This window comes from Chrysemys picta, chromosome 1 (genome assembly GCF_011386835.1).
Source record: "Chrysemys picta bellii isolate R12L10 chromosome 1, ASM1138683v2, whole genome shotgun sequence".
Taxonomy (NCBI): domain Eukaryota; kingdom Metazoa; phylum Chordata; order Testudines; family Emydidae; genus Chrysemys; species Chrysemys picta.
Window position 1 is genome coordinate 241120127 of NC_088791.1, and position 24476 is coordinate 241144602.

Sequence of the window (24476 nt, forward strand, 5' to 3'; positions counted from 1 at the left end):
AGCACATAGTTCTGTTGGTATTTGAGACCCTTCTTTAATTACTTATTAATGAACACTTAGAGAGCAATTCTCTTTTTTTTTTTTTTTGCCAGAATGTTTGCAGAATCTAAAAGCATTGTCAATACTACATAAATAAATAATCACAAAAGTATTTGCACCTCAAGTGCTTTCATGGTCTTTTTGAAAACTTCTGTACTCTTTGAAAGCTAATTTATGGAACAATAAAGAATATTTGCTAATAATCGGAAAATGTATAAAAAGATTTTTTTTTTCTGACCATAAAGCTTGGGTCATCTAAACAGGGAAAAGAAACAATGCCCTGTGGCTCAGGTGACCAATCAGACGGTGTGGATACTCTGGTCAGTTTGTGAAGAAAACATAGTCTCAAATATATTCTCACAAATTACTTCCTAAATATAATTTGCAAAAGAAAAAGTGCTTACTTTATCAGACATACAACTCACAAGTAATAATTTGATCATCTCTACCTGTTACACTGTGAAACCAAATCCTTATGAGTAGATCTGGTTGAAAAACGTGGAGAGGATTGCGGGGGGGGGGGGGGGGAAGTGTGTGTGTGGGGGGGGGGGAGGGACTGACTCAAAAAATTTCAAAAATCCAACCCCCTGCAGAGACATTACCATATATATGTTGTAGGGTGCCATCAGACTCAGCTCAGATTTCTGTAGTATTACTTATTATTGACCAGGAATAATATTCTTCCTTCAAGGAGCACATATGAAGAGAGAGAGAGAAACACCAGTGAACCAGAATTCTTCCTCATCAATGCAGTTTTCTGATGCTACATAAAATCATAAGCGTACCCACCCTAGTTTCAATAGACGTACAAGGGAGAAATTAAAATCATATGTAGAGAAATCTTTTGATCAGAGAGTAAAGACCATGCTGGGTCTTTACAAAGAGATAAAAGTCCAAAGTAAAAACAATTTTATTTTTCAAAATTGGTAAAGCATTTACGTTTCCGGGCAATGATCAAATATGCAAGTTTCATTCTGGAGTGAATTATTGTTACAGTAATCAACCCCTGAAAGAGAGATTTATTAAGGCGATCCCGACGGATCATTAACTATCTTAGTGAGAATGGTAGTGCAATAATAAATTTCCCATCACTTCACTCTTACAGTAAAGCTAAGTAAAATGAATTCACCAGTTATGTCTCTCATTCTGTATTGTATAGAACCACTATCATATACTCTCCCTAGTACTCTCTAATAAGTAGCAGCCTACACATTGCATAGTAATTTCAGAGCCATCCTTTGTCATGCTAGAACATGTATTACTTTTTGTTGAAAAATTCTAGTAAACCACAAATGAAAAGGAATTTCTGGACATATCAGGTATATCAGTAGCAATGGACAAATACGTCTGCTGAAGGCAGCTAGCCTGTCAGTCAGCATGGAAGTGATTAAATCTTAAAAGTGGCTTGCATGCCATCTTTTGAAGTTCAAATTATGGTTTACATGAATGATTGATGCAGAAAATATTTACATTTCATTATGTTATAAGAGGATTGATAGGCTAGAAAACACATTTGATCAGTGAAATGTAAGAACTGTTCATAGATCACATCAGGTAAAGTAGCAGATTGAGAAATATGAAGATAAAAAATTAGTTGTGGATAAGACTTATTTGCTTTATTCAGTTACACTTGAGAATGGATTGAAATTGTATTGACTGTTGCAATTTCAGAACAAGATAAAATAGTAATTGGCACTTCATACTTAAATAATATTAGATCTCTCTATGTAGTGCTTTTCATCTATAGATCTCAAAGCACTTCACAAAGGTGGGTATCATTAATCTTATTACACAGTATGAGAAAGTGAAGCACTGGGAAGTTAAGTGACTTGCTCAAGATCATACCGGAAATTCTTGACAGTGCTGGGAATAGAATCTCCCACACCATCTCCAACTGACCACATGTGGGTGTCTTCAGACTTCTACTATCAAACACATGACCTAGATTATCCGTTAATCTGTTTGCAGAAAAATGGGAACAGTATGTGCTCTTACTGGTGAATTAGTCTGAATTTAGTGAATGGAGATTGCACTGTTAGTCTGTCTGAGCACTACAGTAGTTCACTAGCAAGCTGCTTAAAGAGATTAGGCCTCCAGTCCAAAGTATCCTATATATTTAATTTCTTTACAATGGATCAAACTTTTTCACTAATAGTAAAGTATATTTGGAACACTAGACTTCATTGGGCTCAGAAGTACTCAAACCGTGGGTTGGGACCCAAAGTGAGTCAGGACCCTGTTTGAATGGGGTTGCCAGGGCTGGCGTTGTTGGGACCCAGGGCTGAAGCTGAATCCCGAGCCCCGCTGCCCGGGACTGAAGCCGAAGCCTGAGGGTTTCAGCCCTGGGCGGCAGGGCTCAAGTTACAGCCCCGAAGTCTTCAGTCTTTGGCTTCAGACCCCCCTGCTTGATCTCAGGCTTCAGTCCCCCTTCTTGGGGTCATGTAGTAATTTTGTTGTCAGAAGCGGATTGAGGTGCAATGAAGTTTGAGAACCGCTGGGCTAAACTTTCACATGTGCTGGATGGGTCATTTTGCCCATCAATTGTATGTAATGTATTTTGCCCTTTAAAGTATTTTCTACTTTACTTCTCTATTTCTCCTTATTCTTAATAGAAAAATGTTTCTCATGTCTCACTGGAGTTTGTCATGCTCTAAACCATACATTTACTCTGAAAATGATCCACTAAGATCTAAATTCCTGTCCCTCTCTGTTGCTCCTCATTAGGGTTACCATATTTCAACAATCAAAAAAGAGGACGGGAGGAGCCCCGCCCTAGCCCCGCCCCCGTCCTGTCCTAGCCCCGCCCCTGCCCCTTCCACTCCCTCCCACTTCCTGCCCCCTCAAAACCTCCAACCCTCCCCCCACTCCTTGTCCCCTGACTGCCCCCCAGGACTCCACCCCCTCCCTAAGCCTCCCTGCCTCTTGTCCCCTGACTGCCCCCTCCTGAGACCTTCCCCACATCCTAACTGCCCCCCAGGACCCTACCTCCTACCTGTACCCTGACTGCCCAAAACCTTATCCACCCCCCCCAGAAAGCCCCTCCTGAACTTCCGACCCTCCCCCGCTCCTTGTCCCCTGACTGCCCCCTCCTGGGACCCCTGCTCCTAACTGCCCTCCAGAACCCCACCCCCTACCTAAGCCTCCCTGTTCCTTGTCCCCTAACTGCCCCCTCCTGAGACCCCCCCCCACCTGTACCCTGACTGCCCAAAACCTTACACCCCCAACCCCCAGACAGCCCCCCCCCGAACTCCTGACCCATCCAACCCTCCCCCCTGCTCCCTGTCTCTTGACTACCCCCCCCAGAACCTCCCTGCCGCTTCTCTGGCCCCCGGCCCCCTTACTGTGCTGCAGAGCAGCGCGCTCGGCAGCGGGGGAGGGGAGCAGGGTCGAAGCTCCAGACTGCCGGAGGACGAGGCGACGGCCGGCGATCTGTGAATGCAGGGCAGGGGGAGGGAGGGAGAGGAGGGGAGTGGTCTCAAGTTGCAGGGGAGAGGAGGGGGGAAGTGAGGGAAGGGCTCTGGCTGCCGGAGCCCGTGCGAGTGGCACCATCCGGCCGGCTGCCCTGTAAGCCCCGCACGCTCTGCATGGGGGGGCGGGGGAAGTCCGGACATTGACAAATTCCCCCCGGATGCTATTTTTAACTCAAAAAAGCCGGACATGTCCGGGGGAATCCGGACGAATGGTAACCCTACTTCTCATCCTATATATACCTTAATGATCATGGATGGAATCCTGGTCCCAGTGAAGTCAGTGGCAAAACTCCCATAGGCTTCAATGGGGCCAGGCTTTCACCCCATGTCTTTGCAACCATTAAACTAAGTGAAAGCCATTTGGCACTGAATATTGAATGTGTGGCAATACCAAATGACTTGTCAGGTTTCAAAAAGCTAGAGAAGATGGAACACTTTCTTGTGTTGTTTTATTTCCATGGGATAGTGCCTCCAAATCTAGAGTTATACACAAACCTTCCAGAATTTATTCTGCCAGAATTTTGCCTTTGATCTGATTATGTATAATTGACAATGGGATTACCCGATGGACACTATACTGGACACTATAGAAATGCTAAAGGTGGACAAAATTGTAAAAATCTGAGCTGACCACTTTTGGATGCTTTATTGGCCAAGAGGTTTTCAGCAAGGAGGTGATCTAGCCAATTGCACAGAGGAGTGTAAACTGGGAGTTACACATGCAAAAAGGGAGTCTTTTTCCAGACAACATAACCTTGAAAATGAATGAACACTTCACCTGGTCTCTAGTGACAAGGCAGGAGCCACAGTTCGTATGCAGCGCGTAGGAAGCAGCTGGTTTGGTAATGTAGGGGCCTGATCCTGCACCGATTATTCGGGCAAAACTCCCACTGAAGTCAGTGGGAATTTTGGATGAATGAACACAGCAGGATTGGGCCCATCACGTAGAATGGCTATCTTCACACCCTTCTGAAGCCTGACAATGTAAGCAGGAGATAAGGTCTGCATTCCTTTCCACCGATGTCATTGAGCCCTCTATCTCTCCCTAACCCAATGTGAGAGACAGCCGTATTGAAAAGACAAACATTTGTGCAGGAGATGACTAAGAATTTCCCAAATTATGTTTTGCATTTAAAAACCAATCAGTGTAATTTGTTCATCTCAACCAGATTTTTTTTCTCCCTTTCCTAGTACTTTGTGTTTCGCACACCCTGTGCATGTACCAGAAGAAGATCTAACTGTGCAACAATATACCCCAGGGGTGCGGCGGGGGTGGGGGGAGGGGAGAAACATTAACTGAAAGACTGGTGGGGATTCTCTCTTGAATTATTCACGTAGGGTGAAATACATCCAAGTGTGGGGGCCATTGTAAAGCCCTCCAAGGCACTTATATCCCATGTATGGCTGCACAGAAGAGAATTGCTGAATGGGAACTACCTAATAATTCCAAAAAAAGCTGGCAAGGAGAGGCCACTGGTAGTGAGTCAAAGGAGGGTTCGGGGACCTATGTGGCTCCAGTGGCTAGGAATATCTAAGCAGATGTAAAAGAAACCATAAAACCTGGCTCTGAGGGTTCGGAGACTGTGGAGTTCAATGGACCCCCACCCAATGCTTAATTTGTAATGAAAAAAGGTGCCAGGGCTCAAGCAATTAGGTGATGGGGCTCAAGAAATTTTTTTAAATTCATAACTGATGGCATAGGTGCCAACTTTGTGGATGTGCCAGGGCTGGAGCACCCACGGGGAAAAATTGGTGGGTGCTGTGCACCATCCCGCCTCCTGCCCCAGCTCACCTCCGCCTCCTCCCCTGAGTGCACCTTCCCTGCTTCTCCTCCCAGCGCTTGCTACCACAAAACAGCTGTTTTGCAGCATAACAAGCTGTAGGAGGGACGGGGGAGGCGCGGGAACACAGCACGCTCAGGGGAGGAGACGGGGAAGATGCGGGATGGGGATTTGGGGAAGGAGTCCAATGGGGCAGGGAAGGGGCAGAGTTGGGATGGGGACTTTGGGGAAGGGGTTGGAATGGGGGTGGGGCAGGGGGCCTGAGCACCCACCGGCACCAGGAGAAGTTGGTGCCTATGACTGATGCAGCAAGCCCAGAGGTGCCAGGGCTATGAATTGCCAAGCCTAAAGGTGCTGGGGCTCAGCTCTGGCAAGCCCTGGCACAAACTAAGCACTGGACTCCCACCACCAACTCAATTACTCTCATTGCAGACCCAGCTGTATTGATGTACTCATATGTATTTGCCTTTGTAGTATTTTGTTTGTGGTACATACATTATCTGTGTGTATATCTATCCACCTTTGTCTTTACACTGCTGTTAACTCCAGAGATCCAGGAACCCATATGATTATTTGGTTGTATTATTATAAAATTCTGTTAATTCTGCCCATTTGCCCCTCAGGCTAGTGTCCCTATAGCTTTTATTCAAAGTTATAAACACCTAATTAACCAGCAAGCTTTTGATAGTTTGATCTGTATTATTTATGGGCTAGATAAAGCATCCTCTATAAAATGTCTTAGATGCTTACAATTATAGTAGATACACTCACAAATGGTTAATCATTGGGGTTTTTTAAAATATATCTAGAAAACCAAAGGATTTAAAACCTGCTGAATTAAACAATGTGTGTAACATTTACCTGCAACAATGCAGAAGAACACTGTATATGTGTGTGTGTGTGTGTGTGTGTGTGTGTGTGTGTGTGTGTGTGTGTGTGTGTGTGTGTGTGTGTGTAAAATAAAGCTGGTAATACATTTTGCATTGAAACATTATTTCAGTGGAAAATAGCTTTTCAGATAAACAGAAATTTGTGAAAAAATTGGTTTTTGTGAAATTTTTCATGGGGAAAAAATATAATTTTCATACCAGCTTACTTGTATATATGGCTGTCTTGAAGCTGTCTTTGAGCGTACATGACTTATTACTTCACAGCAAATTATGATTAACACAACTGGAATTTACCAGTTGATTAAGAATATTACAGAATATAGAAATGGACATTTTATATCACATGATAGTTTAAGACATAATTCTTAGATAATAATTAGTACTGTCAAGTGTACCATTTAGACATAAGAAATAAATCCAAAATACCAAAACCACAAGTAGTAGTAGTCCTGATTAAAATAAGGGGTAATCCTAATTAAAATAAAACAGCACCATCTACGCAACTGATCGAGTCTTTTGTAGATTAGTCCATACAGCAAAAAATATCTTTCTGCCTATAAAACAAATGTGTTAGCCAATATTATTGAATAAAATATTGCTATACTATTATGAACAGATACTTTCAAGAGATAATAAACTTATGAAGGAACAGAGATGTGAACTCTGGTAGTCGCTAGTGCTGGAACATGGATATTATCAGATCCACTGGAAAAGTCAAATAAAGAATTTATCAAGTTGACTTTATGATCAGGAATATGAAGCAACCCATGGATTAGGAATCAGAATGTGATGGGTTTTAGGTTTAGTGTGAAGTTCAGTGTGGAAGAATTTAGTTCGGTTCTGGTTTGTCACAAAGTGGCCACCTTTTGTCCTCTTTAATTTGATGAAAATGAAAACAATCTATTACAGTGAATAACATAAGATGCAAGAGAAATTGACAAATAACAAAGACCATTGACAATAGCAAGCTGCAGCATTTAAGAGAGATTACATTGTCCAAATTTGAATGCCATTAAAAAATATGGTGAAAATGTCTAGAAACGGGAAATATTTTTGATAAGAGTAGAGCAAATGATTAGTTTGTTCGGCCAAAATCTTTCCCAGAATGCAATCAGTAACCATCTGGCTTCATATGATTTGTTTGTGGCTCTGGCTGTTTCTGACCTACATGTGACACTTATGAGCAGATGTGTACCAGGATGAAACAGATGAGACTTAAGTCACTGCCAAAAAGATTCAACGCACATTGGGAAGGATGAAGACCAATAAATCACCACAATCAGATGGGATTCATCTCTGATATGGTCATAATTAAGTTGAGACAGAATTAAATTGCTTGTGTTGCTAAATTCTTCAATAAAAGCTTACAAAGTAATATATTGTATATCTCCTATGTGTATCCATTTTTAAAATAAGAAGGTAGAATAATTTTCATGTAGCACCTTTCATACTCAATGTGTTATGGTTTTTAAAAAAGTTTGGAAGTCTGGAAATTCAGCTTGCAAAAACCAACTTTAATTCCATCCTGTATCCCCACCTAGCATGTATTTGATTTGTGTGAATGAGTAACCCAAGCATAATGTTAGGGTGCACACACTTAGGTGTTTTTATTTAAACTATTTCAGGAAGTGAATAAGGGAGGTGTAGGTGTGATATTAAGCTAATATATACTCGGAAGACTGATTGCAGATGAGTTAATTAGCCTGCACAACACATTGCAAAATGATGGCTCTGAAGTAGAGTTATTCCTGGAGTGTATATGATGAGTAAGAGAGGAGATGTCATTGTTCTTTGCAGGTGGGTGGCAAAAGAATGTGTGTGTGTGTGTGTGTGTGTGTTTGGGTTAGTGTCCCATATCTCTAGGATGTGAGATAGCTTGGGGATCTTTATTTAAGTTGATGGTTTGTGGTGGATACTAGTGATGTGAAAGTGATGTTTTAGTGGCACAGTGGGTTGCCATACAGGAGTTTTCTGATAGATAGAGTAGTGTGAGAGGGCGAAAGCTAAGGCTCTGTGTGGAATCTATACTTTTATTTGGTTGGCTTTCAAATATTAGTTTTTAGTGTTCTTATAAGGCTTTTTAAATACAGTAATATGGCTTTATTTATGTATTTACTTTTTAATGAAACATTGTCTCTGGAAATCAACATCTATTTACAACCAATCTTTAAAGTACTTTACATTAACTTTTTATACATAAAGATGGTAAATAGTATTTATATGAAAGCGATCTCAATATACTACTTCAAATCCTTTATCACAAACATATCATAAGAGTATATCTATATAAAATATCTGAACAAAATTTATAAAATATGAGCATGAAACCAAAATAAATAAAATAAAAAATGCAGGACATTATTAGATTTATGTTTTATGCATATATAAGCACTAATATGATGATTTAATCCAGATGTGGTTTGCAGAGGAAGTAACAGGTATGTCTTTGATGCCATTTAATACAAGTTGTAAATCTAGACATATCATTTCTTCTATAGCACTGATGATTTTTTCCCAATGCTCATATATGAATTCACAGGTCCATGTTTCCTACTTCCAATTCCTCTTGCATTTACCACATATGTTAGAATATCTCTGATCCAAATGATGCGATGGAAGTGATGTCTAAGACACTCGGTAGATTATCTGAGAGTTTGGTAACTTGAATTTGGTCTCTTTCACAGAAGCATAAGGTTTTTTTCATAAGTTTGTCCATTGGATCTCCCTGCCCTCCCACAAAACTCTGCAGGAGTTGAATTTTATTTATTTATTTATATGTTTATATATAGATTAGATCAGCAACTCAAATTGCAGCATATGTACAACTTGTTGGTAGTCTGTAAAGAGCTATTAGTCATGTGTTAGTCACGTGTTTTTGTTTCTCCTCCACACTGAAAACTGCTAAATTGCATTGAGAGATAGCTAACATCCAGCAAATACCTGACTAATATAACTGGTACTTGCCTTAGTTGGTAGGATGACTATTTCACCTACTATAATACTAGCTCCCTATCCCTGCAGCACAGCTCACATAGAAAGATGATCTGGGAAGAATTTTCATCTTTCATCCCAGGTTTCTGGCAGTTCAGATCAGACCTTTCACAATATTTTAATGCTTTTTGCTGATCCAACAATCATTTTTCACCACTTGGTACGAGGCCTCTTATTTAACGTGACATTTTAAAGCAAGTATCAGCATTCTGTAGTATTCACTGATAAAACCACTTTGAAACTACAAAGGAGGTGTACAGTTTTCAAGATACATCAAAAGTAAACTAATGCTTTTTTTCTGCACTAATGACTAGAGTATTGTTTCTAAGCTTTCTGGAGTCAATCTGCATAAATTAAGTGTGTGTGGTCTTCTTTCAGGTTCCAATGGTATCTTTAAATCTTCAAGGTTTCTTAAAATCATGGGACAGGAGTTGAGCCCACGAACTAAAACACAGGCTCTTTTTTGCTGACAGAGAACAACAGGATATACATGTAACGTATATAGGAAAATCTTACCCCGTCCAGAGGGTTGACTTTACTAGTAACAACCACCACACATAAATCTCTGTCTAAACGTCCTTAATAAGGTTGGTTGTTATTAGGGATCCTCTCTGTCCCAGACACTATTTCTTTCTGTCTCTGAAAGAGCCTCCAACCCCTCTTATATCCCAGGTGGAGTTAGCAAGAGGCACCTGCTACAGTGAGTCAGCAGTAATTATGCTTCACCTATAGCCAGGTTTCAAGCACCTGACACCAGGATGACTCAACAGAAGAACCCTGCCTTCCCAACCTGGATCCTGCTGTGTAATATCCTTTTAGACCATTATATGTAATCATCACATCCTTTCTGGAAAGAAGAATTAAACCAGAGCTGCTCAATGTGAAGACAGAAGAATTTAGGAATACCAATGTCTGCTCCCTAAAAAAACAAAAGTAACGGAATTATCTGAGATTACACCCATTTCATCCTAATGGATGATCCCCTTTCAGTGCTTCAGAGAGAAGTGAAAGAAAATCATCATACTCATGATTCATAGCTAAGACCCTCAAAACCTCCAAATTGTTCGCTTGCTCTGTGGTTCCTTGTCCAAAATTTGTATATCCCTATAGGGATAAAGTACTTAAAACTGGATGCAGTATTGTAGGTGTGGCCTTATAAAATGCTATAATAATTTATTTCCTCTTGGTTATAATGCATGTTATTCTAAAATATAATTGATATGCAAACCAGAAAGAGCTCGTCAGTACTTGCTGCATTTTTGGAAAAGCTTCTATATTTAATAATCATTAGCATCTGCTCTTGGTGACAGATCTTGAGTGAAGTCCAAAAGTGCTGAATAATACTTGGCTTTCTTTAATAAGGTAAAAAATTGCTTTTGCAGTCTCACAGGCCATTAGCAGAATGCTTCCATTTTGTTCTATATGCCCTTTCCTAGGAGTAATCCCATATCTCATTGCCGCAGAGGGTGTTGACAATATCTGGGTCAAACTCTGCCATAAGTTTCAATTGACCTGGAAAATTGACACTACAATAGGAATGTTCACTGCATCACTTAAACTACTGAGTGCCATATGTATCTCAATGAGCGCCCCAATTCTTCATTATTTTAATTCAGAGAAACAGTTCCACTGATGTCAATGTGTGATTTGCCTGAGTAAAGACAGAGTCCAATTCTGCTCCCATTGAAGTTGATTGCAAAAATCCTATTGACTTCAGTCGTTCTGGGATTGGGCTCCTCTGAAGACAGTAATCATCTTTTCATTGACTCTATGTCTGTGAGAGATTCCTTCTCCATTGGGAGTTACATTTTGTCATCTAAGTTTGTCTATATCTGAACTCTGTTTCAACCTATTACATCTCATTAAAGACTACTTAGTCATTAGCACAAGCTAAATTCATCCTTATTAAGCAGAATTTACACTGATAATGTTCTAATTAAGTCACAGTCCAAGTGGCCATGTTGATTCAGCATGCCCCAGCTGCTCTTCATCTAGCATTGATCTCCTGTAAGTATTAGAACATGTTAGTGATGGTCTTGGCTGTGTCTGTAGAAAATCAGCTATCTAGCTGAGTGTCATCAGCATACTGCTGGCAGCAGAGTCAATGTCAAACTCGCCAAGTGATTTCATATATATACTATAGAGGAAAGGGTTTGGGATGAATACTAGTTGCTTGCTATTGGGAAGAGGAACATTCACTACTTGCTGGGTCTGTTCCAAGCCAATTCACTGAAGCTAATCTATTGCTGCAACATCTACTCCAGCTGTGTCATGTAAGTGGGTCACAGTAGCACTTTGCGGCTGGCTGTGTTGAAAGCTGCAGAGAGGTGAAGTGGTATGAATATGAAGATGTGACCTCCATCCATAGACTGGAGGGTGTAATCTCTCGGTGCTCCTGGAGTTGTGCTGTGCTCTGGTCTGAATCCTGACGGTGAAGCATCCCAAAGCCACACAGAAAACTAGGTTTCAGAGTAGCAGCCGTGTTAGTCTGTATCCGCAAAAAGAAGAACAGGAGGACTTGTGGCACCTTAGAGACTAACAAATTTATTAGAGCATAAGCTTTCGTGGACTACAGCCCACTTCTTCGGATGCATATAGAATGGAACATATATTGAGGAGATATATATACACACATACAGAGAGCATAAACAGGTGGGAGTTGTCTTACCACCTCTGAGAGGCCAATTAATTAAGAGGAAAAAAAAAAAAAACTTTTGAAGTGATAATCAAGCTAGCCCAGTACAGACAGACAGACAGTTAGATAACAAAAATTGAATCTATCTCCCCTTGTAAGTATTCTCACACTTGTTATCTAACTGTCTGTCTGTACTGGGCTAGCTTGATTATCACTTCAAAAGTTTTTTTTTTTTTTCTCTTAATTAATTGGCCTCTCAGAGGTGGTAAGACAACTCCCACCTGTTTATGCTCTCTGTATGTGTGTATATATATCTCCTCAATATATGTTCCATTCTATATGCATCCGAAGAAGTGGGCTGTAGTCCACGAAAGCTTATGCTCTAATAAATTTGTTAGTCTCTAAGGTGCCACAAGTACTCCTGTTCTTCTTTTTACAGAAAACTAGGTAAAGCCTGAGCCAACTTTGCCTAGATTGGCTCTAGGGAGACGAAATATTTCAAAGCTGGTGTTTACACCACCATGTAATTTTCACCATCGCAGCCTGCAAGTTCCAGTGCTCCTCTGAAGAAAACTTATGTATTTATTTATTTATTTATTTTTAATAGGGTCACACAGAAAGTCAGTTTCAGAGTAAGGATTAGTACCGAGGTCTCCGACTTCCCAGACCCATAGTACATCAAAATGCCCTCTGAGCAAGTCACATATCATTTCTGTGTATGTTTTGCCGTGCTAGTCTTACATTGCATATGCCACAATGTCCCCATTGCTGAAGGCAACAAACCCAGTCACAGAAGAGAGGGAGGAGCTGGTCTGCCATTTGTCTATCACCTTAGAGCCAGCGGTGTATTATTGCCTAGGCCTAGGGCGGCAAATTTGCTCTTGCCCCCTCCCCAACTCCGCCCCTTTCCCAAATCCCCGGCCCGCCTCCTCCCCCAGGCACGCCGTGCTTCCCTCCTTCCACCCCCTCCCAGGCTTGCTGCGCTGGGAGGGAGGGAGAAGCGAGTTGCAGCGCGCTCGGAGGAGGCGGAGCAGAGGTGAGCTAGGGCCTGCGGGCGCGGGCAGTAACAGGGGGCCGGGAACTGCTCCCCGGCGCACCCCAGCTCACCTCTGCTCCACCGCCGCTGCCATTCCCCGAGTGCGCCGCAACTCCCCTTCTCCCTCCTCCCTCCCCGGCTTGCCGCGGGGGAGCGGAGGTGAGTTGGGGGGGTGGCAATTTTTTGATGGCCTAGGGGCAGAAAATTTGTTAATCCGCCCCTGCTTAGAGCAGTATGGAAACTGTAAGGCATCCTGCTGGACGGTGTTGCAGCACTGTTTGCCCTTCTCTCTGACCAAGTTTCCTCTGCAAAGCAGAACCAGTGGGTTCACTCAGACATATTGTGTCAGCGTTCTGACACTGGCCCACTTGTCTGTTGGGAGGTGAAATGTCTTTCTCATCTAGTTCTTAGAATCTATAGACATGACAGTCTAGTAAATGTAAGCATAAGACTGGTACTGACTTCTAATGCTAATTCTAATTCTGACAGCATGGCCTTGGCTGACTCACTTAACTTCTCTGGTACTTTTCTTTTCACCTCTATATAAGTAGGGTAAAGATATTTGTCTCATAATATATGTTATGAGGTCTAATTAAATAATATTTCTAAATGGTTTCATATGCCAAAGATGATGAAGGCCACAATTCAGAAGTGCCACACTTCCAACCTTCTACCCATTCTCTGGATCATTTGGTTTTCTGACAAGCATCCTCACTGATTTCTCCTCTTTCTGCCCCGTCTGCTGTTAACTTCCTGAAGCCTTTGTAAGGTTTATCAGACTTCAAAAGTCCTTGTAAGATTAAGCTAAAGCATTTAACAGTGCTTTCAATGTTCAGAGCTAGGTGAGTTTGAGCAGCTAAACCTATTACTGTTATCTACAGCTAACCCTACTGCACAAATTTACAGTGTTCATAATTCAAAGCTACTGAAGCAGTTTCCTTCAAACTTGTCTTGTTCCTTAGCTCTCAAAGAGATCTGTCCAAACAAAATAGGTTCAGCCAGTGCAGCCACAACTGAGTTTTGCTTAAGGGATTTTTTTGCTTCAACTATCAAAAACAAAAACAAACCTTTAGGGCTGAGAGAAGTCAAAGGGCATGGAAAATGTCAGCCAAAAAAGGAATGGATAGAACTATAATCAGGCACCTACATCATCTAAGCCTCTCTGGGTCTTAACAGATGTACAAGAGCCACATACTGAGTTTGGTATTGTACCGTCAGAGGAAAAGCCACTTACCCCTGCCTATTGAAATCCCTCTCCTTTTCCCACCTATTTGCCCCCGTCCCCCCACCTCCCCACCCACTAGAAGGGATTGTGGTTGAAAATTACAGAAGACAAACATCAGATTTCCTGGAACTTTTCTCTCCAGTAGAAGATGGTTGGAGGGCTATGAATTTTGGCAGCTGCACCCTGACCTAGCCCCATGGCTCCTTGGGATTCCTAGTAGAAAGAGCACCCATCCATGAGAAGACAACAGCTATCTGGTGGGACAGCTGCCCTGCTGTTGGCTCACTTGCCCTGGCAGAACAGATCTAGCAAGATTGGCTGGACTTGGATCTTCCCCTGACCACATGCCGTGGGATCCACAGAGGGGATCTAGAGAGAGGTAACAGCTCCAGGCTGTATTAACTGCCTCTTGCACTTCCACAAAGGAATCCTGGGCCCTGCAGAGAAGAGTGCTGTGGAGCACAGCACCTTCTTTATTCTACCTCCTCTTGCCCCCATCCTGCTCCTGAATTCCCCATAGAGCTCCAGCCACATGGAGCTCTAGCATAAGGACATCCATAAGCAGCATGGGAGGGGTGATGGCACGCTAAGGTAGGGTGACCAGATGTCCTGATTTTATGGGACAGTCCCGATTTTGGGGTCTTTTTCTTATATAGTCCCTATTACCTCCCACCCCCGTCCCGATTTTTCATACTTGCTGTCTGGTCACCCTACGCTAAGGTGGTGCTACTTCCTTCCTGCACAGGCAGGGGGAGGTTCTGAGGGTTGATCATGAGAACAACCACTAAATATAATACTATCTTGGTGTTTACTTATAAAGTAGAAGCATAATTTTAAAAGGCTGACTAATGTGAGAGGGTGGAGTGGAGGTGAGCTCTGAGGCTAATATCCAAGGAGAGAATAAGAGAACATTCAAAACACTAAGACTAATTCTGACGCAGAGGAAGTAATAAGGAACAGCGAAAGGATGATCTGATAAGGAAACTAACAGTGATTAATAAAATTAGAAGGAAGCCTATTAGGAAAATAAATCCTATTAATGTAACCAGGTGGATTACAAACAGCACAGTCGATACCAGAAAGGGCAAGGAAAAAATGTTGAGTAGACGGAAACTCTGCAGAACAAGTTAAGGGCTTATTAACCATATAGTTATAAAATATGGGTACAATTGCACATGTGTCCACACAAGTCTGTGGAAATGAAATGTCCGATAAAGTAATTATCCTTTGTATATTGCCCAAAAGCTCTTTGGGAGGAAGAGACCTAGTGTTCTCACATGTCTATAAAGTGCCTAGAATACAATTGGGAATCTGTATTAAATAACAACTAAAAATTATAATAAAAGAGGGTGGCAAAGTTATAGGAATTTGGAACACTAACGAATCCAGCACAAGAATATCGGGGTTGATGGAGCCAGGAGATCAATTATAATATTAGACAAGAGAGAACAGGAGAAAAGGATAGTTATATAACCTGCCACTCATCTGTTGTATCGTAATGTTATGTTAATTTGAATTCATTATACTTTAACTTATTGTCTGCAGAAAAGTTGGGATTTATATATAGAATCTGAAAACATATAGTCATGAAAGGCAGGAAAATGAATCCAGGCTCAATTTATGTTTGAACCTGAGTAACTAAGTTGGAATCATGCCTCTCAGATGTCCCCTACATTTTGAACAAGTTTGGTGTCCCCTCACTTTCACTAATAAAAATCAACACTAAAGATATAAAGAATCATGATATTCAGATTCCAAAAAGGGTTATTCAGACCAAAGGAATGGATTCCACAAACATTTTCAGTTTCCTGCGTGAATAATATCAGAGGGGGTAGCTGTGTTAGTCTTGCATCTGAAGAAGTGAGATTCTTACCCACGAAAGCTTATGCTCCCAATACTTCTGTTAGTCTTAAAGGTGCCACCGGACCCTCTGTTGCTTTTTGCATGAATAATGTTTTGTGTCCCTCGTTTTGAGTGTTTGTCACATATTGTGTCCCTCATGTGGGCCATGGCCGATTGAGAGGTAGATTTAAAATAAAAAGGTACAATCTCGCCATCAGAAAAACTGGGAGATTGACATTTTTCCAGTGCTCCCTCCATGGGCATGCAGCGTTATGTGACAGGCAGACTCAGAAACGTGTATTTAAGCAAGAGACCATTTGAAATACTGTAGGAAAGGAAGACAGATGGTATGTCTGATTACAAAAGTGCCCTGCTATGTCAATTTACTGGGAGTGTAAGTAACTGAGCTGTGATACTAAGAAGGAGGAGTTTAAGTAGGGGAGATGTTAAAATAGTGATAGGGAGATTGAAAAACAAATATTACAATAGGTCACTTTCAATGCACTAGGTCAGTGGTTCCCAAACTTGTTCCACCACCTGTGCAGGGAAAGCCCCTGGCGGGCCAGGCTGGTTTGTGTACCTGCCGCGTCCGCAGGTTCGGCCGATCGCGGCTCCCAGTGGCTATGGTTCGCAGCTCCAGGCCAATGGGAGCTGCTGGAAGTGGCGGCCAGTAAGTCCCTCGGCCCATGCCACTTCCAGCAGCTCCCATTGGCCTGGCGCAGCGAACCGCAGCCAGTGGGAGCCACGATTGGCCGAACCTGCAGATGCGGCAGGTACACAAACCGGTCCAGCCCACCAGGGGCTTTTCCTGCACAAGTGGCTGAACAAGTTTGGGAAACACTGCACTAGGTAATTTCTTTCTATACACACGGAAAGATAGTCCATGAGAAATTCATCCTTATGAATTTCTACAGTCCAAACCAGCAGAGATTGTACAGAGATTGAAAATATACAATATGGATTGCTATCCTTTTAAGTTCCAAATCAATATTAGAGATAGATTACTCATGTGAAAAACCAGAGATCCAGGACAAAGTTGGATATACAGTATGGCAGGAACAGAGCAAAATCCATATACTCAGTATATTTATCTTCATTCCAAGCCAGTATTAAAGCTAGTTTACTATTGCAAAAAACAAGAGCTACATAGTTCAGAGGGTGAGAACTATGATACCAGGGAGATGTGCTAAATAACAAAGATTACCTTCATCTCATATATACCTATTGTATTTTTTATTGCACAAAGAAAATTAAAAACACCAAACATAGCCAGGTAAACCAGTCTGTCAGTAACTACCATATTTGAGAGTAGACATGTTATGTCAGCTATACACTCTGATGCCTCATCTGATAGTGAATGAGATGTTGAAGGGTACTATCTATCTTTTTAGTGTTTCCTACAGTCAGGGCCAGCTCTAGTTTTTTTGCCGCCCCAAGTGGCAAAGCGAAAAAATAAATAAATGAAGCCGCGATCGGCGGCACTTCGGCGGCAGCTCTACCGCGCTGCTTCTTTCTTCAGCGGCAATTCGGCAGCGGGTCCTTCCCTCCGAGAGGGACTGAGGGACCCGCCACCAAATTGCCGCCGAAGACCCAGATGTGCCACCCCTTTCCATTGGCTGCCCCAAGCATTTGCTTCCTTTGCTGGTGCCTGGAGCCGGCCCTGCCTACAGTGCCCATCACCATAGTATCTAAGCTCCACTAAGACTGCTGACATTAATTCTGGTGTGTCACCAACACCCCCATGGAACAAACCTTTCTGTTACTTTATTCCTACTGCTACTATCTTTGGCAAGTAGACACCTGTTATTGCCTTCCCACTGCACTCCAGTTCTGTTCCTGCACCATTCCGTACATTAGGCCCATCTGTTGATCTCAACATTTTTATTAGAACAGAATGGAGCTGCATGTAGATTCTGATTCACTACATCTGATTCACTTGGTTTCATTTGTTGCAGAACCAAGTCTTCCTCCTTCACCTACTAGTGCAGGGCTTTCCCAAGCTGCCCTGCCCAATTGCTCTGCTCCATTGCTCTTGTGTTTTTTTAAAAAATCCTTTTTCTTTAGCTTATCAACACCGGCTACTGCTTGCTGAGCCGAGCCCTCTTCAGTTTCTATGACTGCACTCACTCCATCAACACCTGTCTCCTTCTTGAAATTAATTCCAAATCAATCAATAATCCAATCAGATAAGCCATGTATTGCAAAGCAAGGAACATTTATCTTGCTCTGTTAATATCCTACCAATGAGTCACCAGACAGCCTAATTTTTTTGAACTATTACAATAACTAGTCTGTTCCAGTCTCTAACATTTATTTTTAATGTCAACAAAAGAGCCATTTCGTTAGAAAAGAAAGTGCCACACTCAATGTATTCTGGTACTGATTAATATTTATACCCAAATATTGTCCACCACAAAGACAATTCACAGTGATTATCGTCAGTCTCTGAACATAGCTCACGTTTCAGTTTGCAAAAAGTAAATCACAGTCTAGTGGACTATCATGTAAAAGATTGGAGATATTTATTTATCAAGATAAAAATTGGAGAGAAGGAATATTGAAGTAACTAGAGAAATGCTGTATGTAAGTCTTGTTGGGCATCTGATATGGAGTCAGTACTGCACTTGGTAAACATTAAACTCTTTGGCAGCTTGCTAAAGCTTCAGGTGTAGATTTCTCCCTCTGACACTGAACAGTCTTTTTGCATATATGTAAAATAAGTCAGTCAAAATTTACCCACTAGTTGACACAGATAAATCCTTTGTTCAATTTGAATGTTATTCAAAAGAGGATTGTCAAAGCAGCCTGAAGCTCAATGTTTTTCTGGATTTAGACCAGGTAACAATTCCAACAATCTTGGGGAAAGGGACCTTTTATTTATAGAAATGTGGTAAGGTATGGTGTGTTTACTCAGATCTTTATACACTTTATATACTTAATTTACTGCTGGCTAGTGTTCTCTGCCACAGCCACTACATGTGGTGATAAAATACAGCGCTGTTTTGTGACACGCCAAACTCCTACATTGCGTTCTTGGCTGCTCAGTACTGCAGCAGGGATGTACAGGTCACATGGGGCAGACTTTAGGTACCTTTTGCCTGAGGTACCTGTTCCCTTCACTTCCCAGTATTGGCTTGTATTTCCTGTGAGAGCTTTTTTATTTATTTATTTATTTATTTTGCTAAGTACCTCAACATTATTGGGTTCATTTTGAGGGACAGTTATAGTCTGATGCAGGGGTCGGCAACGTTCGGCACGCGGCTCACCAGGGTAAGCACCCTAGCGGGCTGGGCCAGTTTATTTACCTGCTGACGCGGCAGGTTCGGCTGATCGCGGCCCCCACTCGCCACGGTTCGCCGTCCCGGGCCAATGGGGGCGGCGGGAAGCAACGCGGGCCGAGGGATGTGCTGGCCGCGGCTTCCCGCCGCCCCCATTGGCCCGGGACGGCGAACCGTGGCGAGTGGGGGCCGCGATCAGCCGAACCTGCCGCGTCAGCAGATATATAAACTGGCCCAGCCCGCTAGGGTGCTTACCCTGGCGAGCCGCGTGCCGAACGTTGTCGACCCCTGGTCTAATGTATCAAACTGAAAGCCAAGACCTCCTGAGTTCTTATCTTAACTCAGGTTCTCGCAATTACTCCCTTTGGCCTTGTCTTCACTGCTAAAAAAGGTGTGTTTTGTTACCTCAGGGAGCTAATGCGCAAGAGGTAAAAAACAGAGTGAAGACCAGGCACTTCAGTTTTACCGCGAGGGGAACAGCTCTACACCCCCTTCAGCAGCTGACCTTGGTGAGTTTACCTCATGGTAAAACTATAAGTGGCTTCACTGTGATTTCTTCTCCGGATAGCTCACACGTGTTAGTTGCCCTGAGATAAAGGCCTTTGTGACACCTTAGTCCCAGTCTGGGGACCACTGTGATGCAACAAAACTCCTGCTGAGCCCTATAGGCATCTAAACTTAGTGCCTACGTTTCTGAAATAAAAGTTCCCTAGGAGCCTGTTTCTGCCTCAGTGTGCTGCTGCCTCCCTCAAGGCGTCCGGGCACCTATCTCCTGCCTAAGCTCCAGAGCGATTCACAAACCAGGGGAAGTTAGACATTCCTCCACCTAGGTTATGTGCAGGGCCCAATGTGGTAGGCATGCTCAGAGGGTGCCGACTGGATTGGCCCCACATCCCAGGAGGAGGATATATACTTAGAGTGGTTGGAACAGGCAGGGGACTTGAATCTAGGGTCTCCTACATCCCAGGTGAGTACACTAACCCTAGGTTAAAAGTTATGAAGAAGTAGAGTGACCAGACAGCAAAAATGAAAAATCGGGACGGGGGTGGGGGGTAATAGGAGCCCATATAAGAAAAAGACCCAAAAATCGGGACTGTCCCTATAAAATCGGGACATCTGGTCACCCTATGAAGAAGGTTCTTCTCCTCCTCTCAGCTTCCTGCTAACAGCACAGGCCCCCTAACTCTAACAGAGTATCAGAGGGGTAGCCGTGTTAGTCTGAATCTGTAAAAAGCAACAGAGGGTCCTGTGGCACCTTTGAGACTAACAGAAGTATTGGGAGCATAAGCTTTTGTGGGTAAGAACCTCACTTCTTCAGATGCAAGAAGTGAGGTTCTTACCCACGAAAGCTTATGCTCCCAATACTTCTGTTAGTCTCAAAGGTGCCACAGGACCCTCTGTTGCTTTTTAACTCTAACAGAGGGTTTGCAACTGAGAATCCCAAGCATGGGGAGGCACCTCCCTGCAGCCTGGCACTTATCTTCAGACCGAGCCCTCTTGTCAGCATCTCCCATTCGCTAGCTTAGGAGGCTCCCTGCCTAGCATGATGCTGGCTGTTGTGAATCACAGTCTAAGGTGCCTCTCTCTCTCCATTCATTGTATATGCACCTAACTCAGGCTTTGTGAATCACAGCGATTTTCTAGGCACGTTACTCCTTTTGTGCCTTCTGGCCTTGGGGTATGTCTTCACTGCAGAGTGCACTGCGGCTCTAGTCCAGGTGTTGCCCCTAACCTTCCCTCTGTCCACACAGAAAAAACTCTAATCTAGGGTTGAAGGTGTATTAAGCCTGGGGTAGCAGGCACAGCTGAGGGTATAGACTTGATCTTGTGTTTCACATTAGCCTGGGCTGGCAACCCACTCACTTTGCAGTGAAAATGCAGGCTAATCAAGTCTGGGTGCGGTTAGTCCTCCAATGCTATTCCACGGTTCCACCTGAACTATACTTCTTATCTAGCTCTTTCTTTCTTCTGCACTGTAAATCACCTACACTGGCTCAGTGTTTAACCCCATTTGCTTGTTCCATTTCTGCTCTGCTTCCACTGCGTTTGAACAGAGATGCCGTCCAAGAAATCCTCCTCCCAAGCTGCCGTTTGGCCAAAAGCTGACACCGGCCTTCTGGTAACGCTGTGTGCGATGTGAGTAAAACACAATCTGGGGAAATGTACCCAGCACCACACTTTTATGGTTTGTGGACAGGAAAGAAATGGAGAGGCAGAGAAGTCAGCCTAGTGCACTACGAATCACTTTGTGGTTTGCAGACTGAATTCCTTAATGACAATTCTCACTAAAAGTGTTTGCTGTCAAAGGCAGTTTGCTTTTGCTTTCAGAGCTGTCTGCATTAATAAGGAGGAGCTCCACTTGGAAGTTATTACCATATAGCATTGTTCTCATGTCACTGCCAGACAGCAGCTCCACACTAGGCAAGAGAGAGAGCACCTTGCAAGTGAACTCATGGAGTGGCCCCGTTTATATGCTGCTAAGAACCATGGGACAGGCCATCAGAACTCCAGCCCAGCACAAGGGCTAGTACAGTGCCACCGGGGACACAGCCACACAGGTCTGACTTGGATAGAGCTTTGCAATGGGGATGCTCCACCCAGGCTTGACTAGGCCGAGCTAACTCCGCAGTGAAGACATATCCTTAGAGCAGGGGTGGCCAACCTGAGCCTGAGAAGGAGCCGGAATTTACCAATGTACATTGCCAAAGAGCCGCAGTAATACAACAGCAGTCCCCATCAGTCCCCCTCCGCCGCCCCCCGCCCAGCACCTCCTGCCCGCCAGCAGCCCTGCCAGTCAGCATTTCCCCCTCCTTCCCCATGCCTCCTGCCCGCTGCAATCAGCTGTTTTGCAGCGTACAGGAGGCTCTGGGATAGAGGCGGGAGGAGCAAGGGTGCAGCAGGCTCAGGGGTGGGGGCAGGATGGGTTGGGGGCCTTGGGGTAAGGGGTGGAATGGGTGCCTGGCCTGGGGTTGAGCAGTGGAAAGTTGGCACCTGTAGCTCCAGTCCCGGCATCAGCACCTATGCAAGGAGCTGCATATTAACTTCTGAAGAGCCGCATGCGGTCCAGAGCCACAGGTTGGCTACCCCTGCCTTAGAGGCTGATCCTGCAAGGTACTCAGCACTTTACAGGACTAGGGTCCCCATCCACCAAAGTAGTTAAGCATATGCTTAATTTTTAAGTCCATTTGACTTCAGTGTCTGAACTCCTTTGCTGGATTGGGGCCCAGGCCCTCAATCTTTCTTAAAAATAGGGATAATATGTTCTTACCTCTCAACAGAATGTAGTTGTAAGTGTCAGTGAGGCTACGTCTACACTACCGCTTATGTCGGTATAACTTATGTTGGTCAGAGGTGTGAATAAGCCACCCCCCTGAGCGACGTAAGTTACACTGACCTAAGTGCTGGTGTGGACAGCGCTGGGAGAGCTCCTGCCGACATAGCTACCGTCGCTCATTGGGGGTGGATTAATTAAGCCAACGGGAGAGCTCTCTTGTTGGCTTAGGGCGGCTACAATAGGGAGCTTAAAGCTGCGCTGTTGTAAGCTGTCTACTGTGTCATAGCCTGAGTGTATATGTGAAGTGCTTTAAAGATATAAAGGGCTATATAAAGGGATATTAAGGATAGATAGGTGTTAAATTCTATTTTACTTTACCTTCTCCCAGTAGCTGCATAAACTAGAGCTTTTCACATTTCATAGCTTGTGTAGGCAGAGTTTATTGCACCCACCCGGGCTTCTTGCATTCCTCCATTCCCCCCACAAGCTCTCTGTGCCACCCTTTCATTCTTCTCTTTTTCAGGGATCTCCTGAAACTCCGTCCAATCTCCCTCTGCCAGGAGTTCTGTATACCCTATCTCAGCCCCTATGCCAGGGCCTGTGTGTATCCCCCCACTCCTTTCTTCTCCCTCACCTTTTATCTCCCAGACAGGAGAATAAGTCATTCAGGGTGTCAACAAATTAAACTCTATTGAGAGAAGATGCAGAGATGAGTTAGGATATTGTTATGCTGGAAGGCTTTAACAGGAGCTAGCAACCATGTGTTTGATCTATAGGCCAGGGATCGGCAACCTTTGGCACATGGCCCACTAGGGTAAGCACCCTGGAGGGCCGGGCCGGTTTGTTTACCTGCCGTGTCTGCAGTTCACTGTCCCAGACCAATGGGGGCTGCGGGAAGTGGCGCGAGCCGAGGGATGTGCTGGCCGCCACTTGCTGCAGCCCCCATTGGTCAGTGGGAGCTGCAATCGGCCGAACCTGTGGACGCGGCACCCTGGCGTGCTGCATGCCAAAGGTTGCCGATCCCTGCTATAGACAATTGCAGAGGTGCTTGAGGCTGTGGCTGTGCTAAAGAGCTGACAGAAGCTCCATGTAGGCCCCATCCACCCCTACCCCCCATTTTGGTTTTCCAATTTTGCCCCAAATCAGTAGGGTTCTGCCCATTGATGCCTAGAACATTCCCTGAAATTTTGGAATTTGTCAGATGTGGCATTTCAAAGTTATCACCTTACAGACAGACACATCAAGTTGAATGTAATGTCTTTGCTAGCTCTGCCATCTCTCTCTCTCTCACCTGTGCACATTCTTTCCTTCCCCCACTGAAGAGCAGTCAATAGCAATGATAGAAGAAGCCCACGCTTTTGAAAGACAGAAGGCTGTTATCAGATTTAACATGCTTTTGCATTTAAGGGAATGCAGTCAGCTCTGTGTTGGCGTTGCATTTCCCTTGCAAATGAGTTTCACTAACTCCTTATAGTTGTCTTTGCACTAGCTGCTTCTCATTTCTCAGTGCCATGGTAGCAAACTGTCTCAGCAATACTGCCTGCTTTCATCTGCTATATATCTATATTTAATGAGGAGTCTGGCAATGAGTCTCTAATGTTAGTGTTTAGTAAATTCTCAAATGTTTGTGTTTTGGGACAGAGAATCTGAGCCACATGAGATTTGTCTCAGATGAATACTTATCTTGGATCTATAGATAAATAAAACACAAAAAAGGAATAGTTTTAAATATTAATATAAGGTTTGCAAAACTAACAACAAGTACTATAGAATGGCTTGGATGAAGGCTCCAATGTGATTGGTTGAAAGAGGTTTCGAAATAAATGACTGTATCAGAACTATAAAGTTCTCAACACCAACCAGATCATTGCGTCACTTGACAAAATATTAAAACATTAAAAATTACTGAGTCATAATCTCCCCTTCAATGTGTGTATGGCGGGGTGCGCATGGTCAGAAAAATCTGTCAATTTCCCCTTGTGGCATTTCCCTCAGATCATTCCATTAAGAGCTTT

General features: G+C 43.5%; 1 long non-coding RNA gene across 1 annotated transcript in view; it reads right to left on the bottom strand.

Annotated features, from left to right (window-relative positions):
• LOC101954129 (uncharacterized) overlaps positions 1-24476 on the bottom strand; it is a 79401-nt gene that overhangs the window by 15237 nt on the left and 39688 nt on the right. The window contains exon 4 of the long non-coding RNA XR_010597688.1: positions 642-723. This is a non-coding gene — a long non-coding RNA (uncharacterized LOC101954129). The remainder of the gene's footprint in view (positions 1-641; positions 724-24476) is intronic.